The sequence below is a fragment of the Phascolarctos cinereus genome, unplaced genomic scaffold, assembly GCF_003287225.1.
Source record: "Phascolarctos cinereus isolate Bilbo 61053 unplaced genomic scaffold, phaCin_HiC Scaffold_1;HRSCAF=81, whole genome shotgun sequence".
Classification (NCBI taxonomy): domain Eukaryota; kingdom Metazoa; phylum Chordata; class Mammalia; order Diprotodontia; family Phascolarctidae; genus Phascolarctos; species Phascolarctos cinereus.
This window is the reverse complement of record NW_027555514.1, coordinates 203,942,008-203,954,502: the sequence shown is the minus strand read 5'-3', so window position 1 is coordinate 203,954,502 and position 12,495 is coordinate 203,942,008. Positions and strand designations below refer to the sequence as shown.

Here is a 12,495-nt window from a genome sequence, read left to right as displayed (position 1 = left end):
TTAAGTAGTTTTCATCAGTATTTTTTTTACCTCTATTAAATCTTTCTTTCACTGTTCTTTTTCACTTCTTCTGCTTTCACTCTTAATTGTTTTTTAAAATTATTTTTGGATCCACATAAATCATCAGCATTTCTATATATTACCAACAAAGACCAATAGCAAGACATACAAAGAGAAATTCCATTTAAAATTACTTTAGACATCATAAAATATTTAGCAGTGTACCTAACAAAACAAACCCAGGAACAATATGAAAATAATTACAAAACACTTTTCACACAAATAAAGTGAGATCTCAATAATTAGGGAAAAAAATCAGTTGCTCACTGGTAGGCCGAGCTAATATAATAAAAATGACAATTCCACCTAAGCTAATTTAGTTATTCAGTGCCATACCAATCAAAATACTATATATATATAATATATTTTATAGAGCTAGAGAAAGTAAAATTCAGTTGGAATAACAAAAGTTCTAGAATATCAAGGAAAGTAGTGAAAAGAAATGCAGGGGAAGGAAGCCTAGCCATACCAGATCTTAAATAGCATTATAAAGCAGCAATCATCAAAACTGCTTGGTACTGGCTAAGATATAAAGTGGTGGATCAGTGGAATAGGTTAGGTACGCAGGACACAGTAGGCAATGATTTTAGTAATCTACTACTTGATAAACACAATGATCCCAGCTTCTGGGATAACAACTCACTATTTGACAAAAACTGCTAGAAAAACTGGAAAAGAATATGGCAGAAACTAGTCTTAGACCAAAATGTACCATAAGAAAGTCAAAATGGATTCACAATTTAGGTATAAAGACTGATACTACAAGCAAACTGGGAGAGCAAGGAATAGTTTACCTGTCAGATTTATGGAGAACAGAAGAATTCATGACCAAACAGGAGATAGAGAACATTATGAACTGCAAAATGGTTAAATTTCATTACATTCAACTGAAAAGTTTTTTGCACAGACAAAGCCAATGCAACCAAGATTAGGAGGGAAGCAGGAAACTGGGAAAGAATTTTTAAAAGCAGTGTCTTTGATAAGGACCTAATTTTTAAAATATAGAGAGAACTAAGTCAAATTTACAAGAATACAAGTCATTCCCCAAGTGATAAGTGGTGAAACCTGACATGAACAGGCAGTTCTCAGATGAATAAATTAAAGCCATCTATAGTTACATGAAAAAGTGCTCTAAATCATTGTTGATTAGAGAAATGCAAATCAAAACAACTCTGAGGTAGCATATCACATCTATCAGATTAGTCAACATGATAAAACAGGAAAATGATAAATGTTGGAGAAGATGTGATGCTTTGTTGATGGAGTTGTGAAATGATCCAACCATTTTGGAGAGCAATTTGGAACTATGCCCAAAAGGCTATCAAAATGTGCATACTCTTTGACCCAGCAATAGCACTTCTAGTGCTGTATCCCAAAGAGATTGTACAAATGGGAAAAGGACCCACATGTACAAAAATATTTCTAGCAGTTTTTTTTTTATGGTGGCAAATAATTGGAAATTAAGGGGATGCACATCAATTGGATAATGACTGAATAAGTTGTGGTATATGAATATAATAGAATACTATTTTGCTATAAGAAATGATGAGCAAGTGGACTTCAGAAAAACCTGGATAGACTTCTATGGGCTGATGCTGAGTGAAATGAGCAGAACCAGGAGAACATTGTACACAGTAACAGCCACATTGTGCTATTGACTAACTTTGAGAGACTTAGCCATTCTCAGCAATGCAAGGGTCTAAGACATCTCCAAAAGTCTCATGCTGGAAAATGCTATCCACATCCAAAGAAAGAACTATGGAGTTTGAATGCAGATTGTAGCATATTATTTGCCAATTTTTTCCTTCTTTTTGGTTTTGTTTTCTCTTTCTTGTGGTTCCCTCTATCAGTTCTAATTGTTCCTTACATGACTAATGTGAAAATATGTTTAATAGGAATGCATATGTACAGCCTATATCAGATTATATGCTGTCTTGAGGAGAGAGGGGGATAAAAATTAAAAACTGAAAAGCTTATAGTAGTGGTTGTAGATAAATCAAAATAAATTAATAAAAAATCATTTTTGGGCGCACTTTTATCTTGTTCTTTAGTTCTTCTAGGAATTCTTGTTCATCTTATGGCCAATATTCCCTTTTTCTTTGAGGCTTTGCTTAAAGATGTTTTCAAGTCGTCGTCTTCTTTCTGTCTTGAGCTTCCCTGTTAGCACAGTAGCTCTTTACTGTCAGGTTCATTTTTTGTTCACTGATTCTTCCAGCCTGTTTCTTGACTATGAACTTTATGTTGATGTTGGGCTGTGCTCACCTCTAGGCTTTCTCAGTTCAGACTGCAAGTTTTCAGTGCTTCCAAAGTAGTATGATCTGTTCACTGCTCTCCTTGTCTGAGCTGTGCAAGTTCCTGACCCAGCTTTGGGTCTACTGGCTTGTGGGTGGTTGAGATTCTGTGGAATGTTACTGGACTCAGTCCCTGTTAGGCCACTTTGAGAATCTGTGGGTTCAGAGGTACTGAGCTTATTGACTCTTCTTGTGTCTGGGTCTCCTACCTCAAGTATCCCACTGCAAGCTCACATGCAGGACTAAAGGATAGCACTGAGCACCATGCTGTGCTCTGGGACTCAGTCCCCACAGCTCTGTTTGTAAAACATTCCTGTGTCAGTGCTCAGCTACGGCAACATTGCTCACTGGCTCACTCATGACTGGTCCTCTCTGCCCTACGTCTGTGGACCAGAGATGCCAGCTGGCCCCATTCCTGTTCCCAGCACTAGTATAGGGTCCCCTGGGACCTGCTCCTTCCCAGAGGTTCAGTCCCAGCCCTTTTACCATCCTTGGGCACTGAAAAGCTTTCCACTGACCTGACTGCCATTATGCTGGGCTCCTGGCCAGCCCCCAACCCAGTGTCCATAGCCCTCTCTTACTTCTTATGCTCTCTTGGGCTGGAAACATGACTCACAGTGACTTTGTCTTAGGTTTTCTGGTCAGAATGCAGTCTGGTACATTTTCTAGATTGTTAGAGAGGAGTTGAGCTGGGCTCTTTGCTATCTTGGCTCTGCCCCGTGTATATAAAAAGCAAGGTATGGTTGGGGAGAATTCTGCATGCTTGGCCTCCTTTGCACCTCTTTGAGAGGTCACTGACCCAGCCTTTTGCCCTGAGCTCTCTTAGCTTATTTGCCATTTCAACCTTCATAATCCTGGCCACCCCAGGTCAGGCCCTCATCACTCTCTCCTAGGTCACTGCAGCAGACTCCTGAGTGGACTCCCTGCCTCCAGTCTATTCTTCACTCTGTTTCCAAAGGAACTTTCATGAAGCACAGGGAAGACCAGGTGACTTCCTCCTCAGCCAACTCCAGGGGCTCTCCTTTGACTCCAGAGTAAAATTGCCCTACTCTGTCTTTCCTGCCTTAGCCTCACTGGGACTCAGTCCTCCTTCCACACTCAGTGACCCTGCCAAAATCGCTGCCCCCATGCTGTGAATTGAGTCAGCCTTCCCTTTCCACTTCCAGTTCTAAGCCCCTTCCAGTTCTAAGCCCCTGCACCCAAGCTGGTACCCTTCCTTCCAATCCACACATATTTATTAAGCACTTACTATGTGCCAGGTCTTAGCCTAGGGCATATGAGTACAAAGAATAAAACAATTCCTGTTGGCAGGGAACTTACTTTCTAATGGGGAAGACCAAAAATGCATGCAAAAGTGTTCACAGCATCAATGTAAAATGAAGAAATACGTACCCACAAGTTTAAGACCAGGTGGTTTGGAATGTTCCTGTGTTCTCCATCAGGGCAGAAGTTCCAGTGGGTACAAAGGTTTCTTTCTTCATCCTGGTGTTGCCAGAACTCAGCCCTGTGCCTGGCACAGAGTAGGTGCTTAATAGATGTTGGAGTCTCTAATATCCCATGTTCCTTGTTTCTCCTCCTAAGAGACTTTTCATCTTTGTGTGTTTTCCTTTTTGTTTTCAAGGCCGAACAGCTTGTCCTGTCCAGGGTTCATGCCCTAAGAAGGTGACTGAAGACGCTGGCTTCCGAATACTCTAGCCTTTGACTGAAGGAGGCCACCAAGCTGGATGACCTGGAGCTATGGCAAAGAGCTAGTGGGAGTGGAGTTGGGAAAGGCCTGAACCACAAAGATATTTTGACTTTCCTGTAGGGCCCTGTGAGCCAATGGGGAGCCAACCTGGAGGACTTCTGAAGGGACACCACTGCCCACATCAAGGTGAGGAGAAAGCAGAATTTGCCCATTTATTCTCCTGAGAGGACCAGGTCACCAGAACCAGTGTCTCTTAGTTTGATCTCACAGGGCCCATGGTGGGGGCAGGCAAGTCTTGAGGTGAAGCAGTACTCTGGGATTGCCAGAACCTGCCAAGTTTTCTGGGTTTTGTCGAATGCCTGTATCCTTCTCTGTGTTCCCCAGGAAGCTCTGCCCACCCTCAAGGAAAAACATCAGCTAGTCTTTATCATATGCTAAAGAACATTCCTTGGGCATGCCAGGTAATACAAAAACTCAGATGCTTCTGGAAGCAGAGACAGTGGGGGTGGGTATCTTGGGAAGGTTGCTTTTGGCTGAATCAGCATCCTTGAAAGGTTGATGCTGCTCTCAGGGGTCCTGGCACTTGCCTACAGGGTTCTGGCTGGATTCCATACATGTCTGGGAGCATTTCAGATTGACATATTCTGCTCTCGCTGAGAGATGGCCACTTGCTAACAGAGCTGCCTAATGATCCTGGACCCCCTTGTGTGAAGGATGAGTATGGAGTTTACTGACCTCAAGCAACCTAGGCCCCCTCTTGCAGCTCCTCTCTGGAAGTGCTCCCATGTGCCTAGCACATACATGCAGGAAGACTAGGGAGGGATAAGACTGTCAATGAGAAGAATTTAAGAACTGAGTTGGAAACTCTCTTCAAGGGACTGAGAAATGACCTCACCAACTGAGCTTGGGTCTTTCTCAGATGCCTCTTCTTGGAGGGATGGTAGGAAAGAAGCCCAGTCTCTGAAAGGTCTAGTATGGATGAAAGGTCAAGATTTCTGGAGCCCAGCAGTTTGCAGATACTCAGATCCTCCCCAGCAGACAGAGGGCCCAGCCTGAGGAGATCATGAATCCCCAGAGTACAGCGTTGGTGTTTTCATCAGTCTCATTGTGTCCACACTTTCCTTACAGGAGCAGGAAAGCAGGGTGCTCTAGCAGATGTCTGAGTTGCAGAGGTAAGGCCCAAAACTGACTTGCAAAGGGAAGAAGAGGGAAGGAGGGCTAGAAAGCTAGATCAGTGAAACCACAACTCAGATTCTCTAGGGTGGGTCAGTGGAGCCAGAACACTTGGGTTAGCGTGCAAATATGATCAATCTGAGTTGGAGTGGACCTCAGAGAACAGATGAGGGTACCGAGGCCTCGGAGGGAAATGACCTGCCCAGGGTCTCGCACAGAGTAAATGTGAGTGAAGACTTGCACCCAGGTCTCTGGCTCTGTTCTTTCCATTGGGTACTGGTTTTCTTTAAACAAGCCTATTCCATTTCCTGTCCTCTGTTTGACTCCTTCCTCCAGCGACTGTTCCAAAGTTGACCTTAACCTTTCATTTTTGTCACTGTCTAGTGTGTCCCATGAAGCCCTCTGTGAAAAGAGACCAAAAGGGCTAAATGAAGATTCTCAGGCTGAGGGGTGGCCCTGGGGCAAGTCACCTATGATAAAGCTGGGGAGTCCAATCAGACCTTCCACTTTCACATATGGAGGGGTGGTCTAACAGCAATTGCCCAGTGACCCAGGCAGGCTGATGTTCTCAAAGGCCAGATCACAGGCAATGGGGACGTCACTGCTTTACAAATGGCTGCAGGGACTCCAGAGAGCTGAACGATAACACTGTGGCTTAATTCAGCCACTGTTCTTTGAAGGAAGTGTGAGACAGAAGGACTCCAGGGTCAGGTGTCCACCAAGGGATCTGAGGCCTTCCTTACTGCATTCTCCTCTTCCCACAGGGCGACAACACAGTCTCATATCAGAGGGTAGAACTTCACATCTTGAGCAACTACGGTCACCCTGAGTATACCTGCATTTACTCATCTGGGTCCATGGGAAGTATGCCAATTAGCCCCTCCCCCGAGTCTCTATATTCCTTCCCTCTTCATCCACCTCCCCTCTACCAGCAAGCAGCTCCCCGACCTTCTCCTCCCTTCCCTATGGTTAATCTCTTTTGGACACTATGGCCTCTGGAAAAGAGACAGAAGGTGGGAGCCAACCTCCATGGATCAATCTTGCCCCACTGGACCCTCACTGATATGGAGGAGAGACCACCAGCTGAGCAACTTGTGTTTCATTCCCTATCCACCTTTCTTTTTTGGATTTTTGGTGAGGCAGTCAGGGTTAAGTGACTGGCCCAGGGTTACACAGCTAGCAAGTGTCAAATGTCTGAGACCAGATTTGAACTCAGGTCTTCCTGATGCCAAGGCTGGAGCTCTATCTACTGTAGCATCTAGCTGCCCCCTCCACTCCCCATCCTCTTGAGGGTCAGGCAGTCAACCTCCCTGCCAGGCTCTGCTCACCCCCAAGAGTTGTGTATATGACTATGTATTATATGTTGGGTGGGTGTGTAGGGAATAGTGAAGGCCTTGCTATGCTCAGCAGAAGTCCCACAGAACCACAGCTCTAGAAAAAGGAATTTGGTGTATTAAGGGCATGACAAATTGGACAGCTGCAAAGGGTGCCTAGTAGCCAGTCTGTCATTAGCCTGTTCCACAAGGTGGTAATGCCCCTCTCCATGGTACCTTTCATGGTTCTTTTCACCATTGGGCATGATGGGTGCAATCTTGACCTTGACAATGAAGAAATCAGGAAGAATGGACCTTGTCCCATTCAATCCCAGTTCACACTCCCCACAGACACCTTCTCACACTCTTGTGGCACTTAGGACAGCTCACTGGGCAGCTCAGGCCAAGTGCAGGACAAAAAACCTCAGTGGTGTTGGCTGACAAGCCCTCTGGGCTCCTGAATGACAGCAGTGATGACTGGAAACTTACCTGTTTGCTGGAGTCTGGCATCATCTCCAAGAGGTTGTCCACAGCCACCTGAAGACTCAGAATCAGAGCAATGGTCAGCATCTATCCCTGAGGCCTGCTCATGGATCTTCAGCCATTAGGACTCAAAGCACTCCCACAGTGCTTGGGGGGAAGCAGCTGCTGCTGCCAGAACATGGGGGCCTTGGAGGTTGGCTGCCAGAGCAAAGGCTTTCTTCAAAAGGAATCTTGGCTGGATGGAGAAAGTCCAGAACCAAAAAACATCACTTAGTTCAGTTCTCTGCAGGACATGGAATCAAACAAGCCAACATAGTCTTTGCTAGATAGTTTAAAGAGAGAACTGTTTTTATTACTGTTGTTGTTGTTGTTTCAGTGTTAAAAAGGAAACAGTCTTGCACAAACATTTCTATGTGCTGGGCTGAGTGCACCTCCTAGCACTCTCCCCCCAGCTCCCTGCTCCCTCCTGGTCCCCCCAAGCTCACAGGAGGCCTCTGAAGATGGGTCTTGTTGGTCACTAATTCCCACAAGTGAGCCACACCCCACCCACATGCCCCATCCAACACTTAGTGGGATGTCTAGGAACTCACGTGACCATCTCTCCAACACTGGACCAGAGTGGCGATGTTCAGTACGGTTGAAGCAATGCCATGTTCAGAATCTTGTCATGCCATGTTGATGTTGCTTTTTTCAGACCTCAGTGAACAGGTGCACAGGAGCCAGCCCTGTGGACTCATGATCAACTGATTCTGAATTCTGACAGTTTCTCAAGCGTCATCAACAGAGCTCTCCCAGAACAGCTATTTGGGTCATATAATGACCTTGCACCTCCAAGCCCAGTGCTGACACCAAGGGAAGACAATGTGAATGAAGAATGTTTAAAGGGTGAGGGTGAAAGGGGAGTGCATGGCGGATGGAGGTAAACAACCAAAATGCTAGCAAGGGAGAGAAGGACTAGAAAGAGGCCAGGGCTGAAGAAGGACCTAGTGATGGATTGGGTGACATCTTCATGTAGGCAGACTTCACTTTCCCATCTAACCTGGGAAGGCCCAGAGCAAGAGCAGGCCCTGCTCAGAGGTGGGACAATAATAGCTGCTGGGTAGAAAGTGGAGACAAGGGAAGCAAAGAAACTTCCAGATCAGTTTTTGTCTGCGTGGTTTTCAGCCAGGCCATATTGCATTTATTTCATGAAAAGCTTTAGTCTACCATGAATGCTATAAAAATTAAGGGTGGCCCTAACAACTAATATCAGAGTAAACCTTGGGATCACAGAGACTTTCCAAAGGACAAGAGCGAATTTCTGCCCTAGTACATTTACTATGGCAAATTGATTTACATTAGAAATGATTTTTCTTCCTATAATTAAAGCCAGCATCATTACCTCCTGGCTTCAGGGGATACTCTAAAGGAACCAAAAAGACAATAACAAACCAGAGTCCTAAAATGAACACAGACTCCACTCCAGTTCCTGCCGAGGCCCTTACCTATCTACCACACATGCAAAAACCAGGACCCTTGTTTCATAGTCACATGTTGGAGAAGACAAAATCACCTCTCAAGCCCCCATTTTCAGCCCAGAGAACTGCCCTGGCAAGGCTAACTGCCTCTTCCTGCTATTTGGCCCAAGCATTTTGGGTCTCAGAGAGGGCAGAGACTGCATGCCTACTATTGTACTGTGGCTTGCCAGCGTGGAAGCCAGAAGGCTGATTTTCAGTGGCCTGCAACTACTACAGACTTCCTGGTGTAGGTCATGTACAGCCACCAGATAGCTTCCCTGAAAAAATAATAAATTAAAAATTAAATTGCTGAGATTATTTTTTTTCTCTCTAGCCAGTTCTATGGCATCTGGCCTTCTGTTATTGGAACCCTGAAGGCTGCTAGGTACCATCTACTGGAATATTCCGAGCGCACAAAGTTCTGCCAAGCCAGGCAACCAAGCCAGAGCCTTAGAGGATGATGGCACCTGAGGTAAATGCAGGGTTGCCTCATTCTTTCTAGATATTGTCCACAGTGAGCCCTACAACCCAGAAAGTCTGCCAGAAGGCCCAAGACCTTAGAACAGAGGCTCTGTTTGGCTCTACCTGAGCTTCCAATGGCAAAAGGATCATGGCCTCCCAGAGTTCTCCCTCCCTCCCTGTCTGAACGAGATTGACTTTAGGCCCTGAACATGGGCACTCCATAATCAGGGAGGACCATTTCTGGGCAGCCTAGCCTGGCCTGGTCCAGGAGGAGTAACAGCATCTGGCTTTAGAAGGTTTGGACAGCTTCAGCTTAGGAAGTCATTTCACTGGCTGTAAGGAGACACCTAAACACCCATACTCATCATTTTGAAAATGTGTTCTTTGAAGAATTAGTGATGGCTTCCCAGCACCATTCTGCTGCAATAAAATGTCCTGTTGGGTGTTGAGCCCCTGGTTCTGCCTCAAAGAGGTGGCATTCTGGGGTGCCAGGTTAAAAGGTTCAGTGTCATTTTCCACCCCCACCCCCCCCCGAAGGTGTGGAATAAATAGCAAGGGAAGCTCTCATGGGCCTAGCACAGAAAGACTTTTTGGCCTTCTTCTCCCTTTCCCTACAAGCTTATGAGCCAAATAGTGAAGGTATCATTTGTTCCATTTTACAGAAGAGGAAACTGAGGCTGCAAGAGGGGAGATGGCTTCCTTACAAGGCATCGCCTCCTAGTCCCAATGTGAGCAGCTGAATCTTCTTCTTCTGTACCCACTCCACTGTCTTGATTGCCTCATGATCAAAGTGACAAGAAGAACAACTGGCCTGTCACCCAGGGGATGGAGAACAGAAGAGAGAAGAGTCAGTGGGAATGGACAGAGATGTACTGCCTGCCCCCTAAAGAGACAAAAAGCACTAATGAGAGAAATTCCAATCCAAACAACCTGGAAGCTTCACCTCATGCTTCAGGGCTCTCTCTCCCTGTGTGAGTTAGCACACTCAGCTCAGACCATGATGCTTGGATTAAACTTATCTGGCCAGGGAGGGCACCTCAACTGGCATTGACATAATTCCAGGCCATGCTCCCCCAGCTAGCATAGAGTCCTACTGTGGTGGGCAAACTGCCCAGGCCCCAAATAAGAGAGATGGAAGAAAAGATCCCCATCAGAGGGGCGATGGGAAGAGGGGAGCACAGACACACTGTGGGTGGAGCCAGGACCTGGTCCCTCCATTCTAAAAAGCAATTGGAGAATGCTGTTTATACACACACACACACACACACACACACACACACACACACACACACACACACATATTGATGCTGGGATAGTACTTTGATCCCAAGGAGGTCAAAAAGACAAAGTAAGAATTTTAATTCTAATAGACAGCATTACTTTTCTGGTAAAGCAAAAAAAAAAGTGGAATTGAAAGGAATGCCCATTGGTTGGGGAAAGGCTGAACAAGGTGTAATGTGTAAATCTACTAGATTACTAGAAAGCAAAAACAAGAAAAGAGTGGTTTCTAGGGATGTGTGACTGCCCAGCACACCAGTGCTTCTTAAAAAGATAAGAGACCAAAAGAGTCCCTGGTTGTGAAAAGCACATGGCACATTTTCTCACTCTTCTCCCAGGTGCATCCCACAGCACTCACATTCATTCCCTCTGTGGGAAACAAGGTTCTGTTTACTTCATTCTGTCCTCCAAGTCTTCTCATGCTCCTGCAATTCTTCCTAGCTTTCATTTTTACTTTTTTTTTTCTTTTTTGTTGGGCAATGAGGATTAAGTGTCACACAGCTAGTAAGTGTTATATGTCTGAGGCTGGATTTGAACTCAGGTCTTCCTGAATCCAGGGCCGGTGCTCTATTCACTGCGCCACCTAGCTGCCCCCACTAGCTTTCATTTTTAAAAGAATACTAAGGGCCGCTAGGGGGCGCCATGATTCACAGAGTGCTTGGTCTACAGTCAAGAAAACTCATCTTGCAGAGTTCAAATCTTGCCTCAGGCACCATGGAAAATGACTCAACACCAACAATAAAGAATAGTAACATTCACTTCCATTGGGGTACCACAATTTTGTAAGATTTTTTTTTACATGGCCCTGAAATGCTAGGCCAACTTCAAACCAGCTCAACAGCTCTTCTCCAAAAGACTGATGGGAGCAAGGATGTGCATGAAAGACCCACCAGGAAGCTGTGCTCACTACCACGGGAGTGAGACCTGACATCCCCGAGGGCATGAGTCCACAGAAGTACCTACAATAAGTTGATGGGTCAGACAGGGTGAGAACTGGGATGCCCCACTGGCCTCTCCTGACCATGTGTCCAATGTGAAGTTCTGAAGTTAGGGCACCATCTAATGAAGACAGGGTACCTGTAATTCTACAACAGGGCAAAGCCTGAAAATGAACTTGTCCAAATGGGAATCTTCAAGACAAACTATAATCTGATGACAAGCAACAAATATTTAGCACCTACTGTGTGCTAGGCTTGATGCTGTGAGCAACTCTAATACTGCCTGCCCTGGAGCTTCCATTCCAGTGGGAGGAGAGAAGATCATATACATACGTACTCATGGATGTACTACACATGTACATTTGTCTACACAGAATAAAAAATAGATATTCGAGAATGGAGATCACAGCATTAGGAGCTAGGGGCCAGGGGAGGATCAGGAAAGGCTTCTCACAGATGCCTCTGTGGGAATTTTGAAGGAAGCTTGGGTTTCCAAGAGGTGGAGTTAAGGAAGAATATTCCAGACAGGAGGGGCAGGCAGTCTAAAGAAACAGAGACAAGAGATGACCTGCCATGGGAAAGGAATAGTAAGGATGCCTTTCAGGAAGGAGGGTAGCATGATGGAAGGGGGACGATGCACAATGAGGCTGGGAGGAGGGTTGATCAGGTCAGGCTGTGAAGAGCTCTCAAAACTACAAGGAAGAGTTTATAAGGGATCAGAAAGGACTCAGGGAGCCACTGTAGTTTCTTGAGGAGTGATAGGAGCAGATGCAATTCTAAGAAGTTCTCTTTGGCAGCTGTGCCTCCAGAGGATGGATGGGAGGGAAGGAAACCAAGCAGGAGCTTCTGCAACAGCTGAAGAGATGAAGATCTGAACTAGGATGATGGCTGTGTGAGAATTCAAAGAAAAAAAAAAGATGAGAGATGGAGAAAGTGAAACCCCAAGATTTGGCAGTGGATTGGGTACTTCACCAGAGGTAGAGTAAGGATCAGTCCATCCCCAAGCATTTATTATTGGGTGAGGAGAGAGAGAGAGAGAAATAAAGGAACAGGGCGGAGCCTTCCAAGGTGGATGCCAAACCTGCAAAGGAGGCTGAGAAATAGTTTGACAAGCAGGAGAAGAGGGAGGACAGAAGGCCCAGGAGGAAGGAATTGAGGGGCCTGACAGTGTGAGTGACCATGAGGACCAAGAAAGGGCCAGCTGCTGTGGAGCGCTCAGTTACAGATGAGTGAAAGAAGTCAGATTGCAGAGGTGTGACCCACGAAGGAGACAAGAGATGGAGGGCAATGAGTAGCAAGAACCTTTCTGGGGGC

General features: G+C 45.6%; 1 long non-coding RNA gene across 1 annotated transcript; it reads left to right on the top strand.

The window, feature by feature from the left end:
• The first annotated feature begins 3,976 nt into the window (after positions 1 to 3,976).
• Positions 3,977 to 6,900, top strand: LOC110204189 (uncharacterized). Its single transcript, XR_002323233.2, has 3 exons — positions 3,977 to 4,224; positions 5,167 to 5,210; positions 5,976 to 6,900. It is a non-coding gene; the product is annotated as an uncharacterized LOC110204189 (long non-coding RNA).
• Positions 6,901 to 12,495: the final 5,595 nt, after the last annotated feature.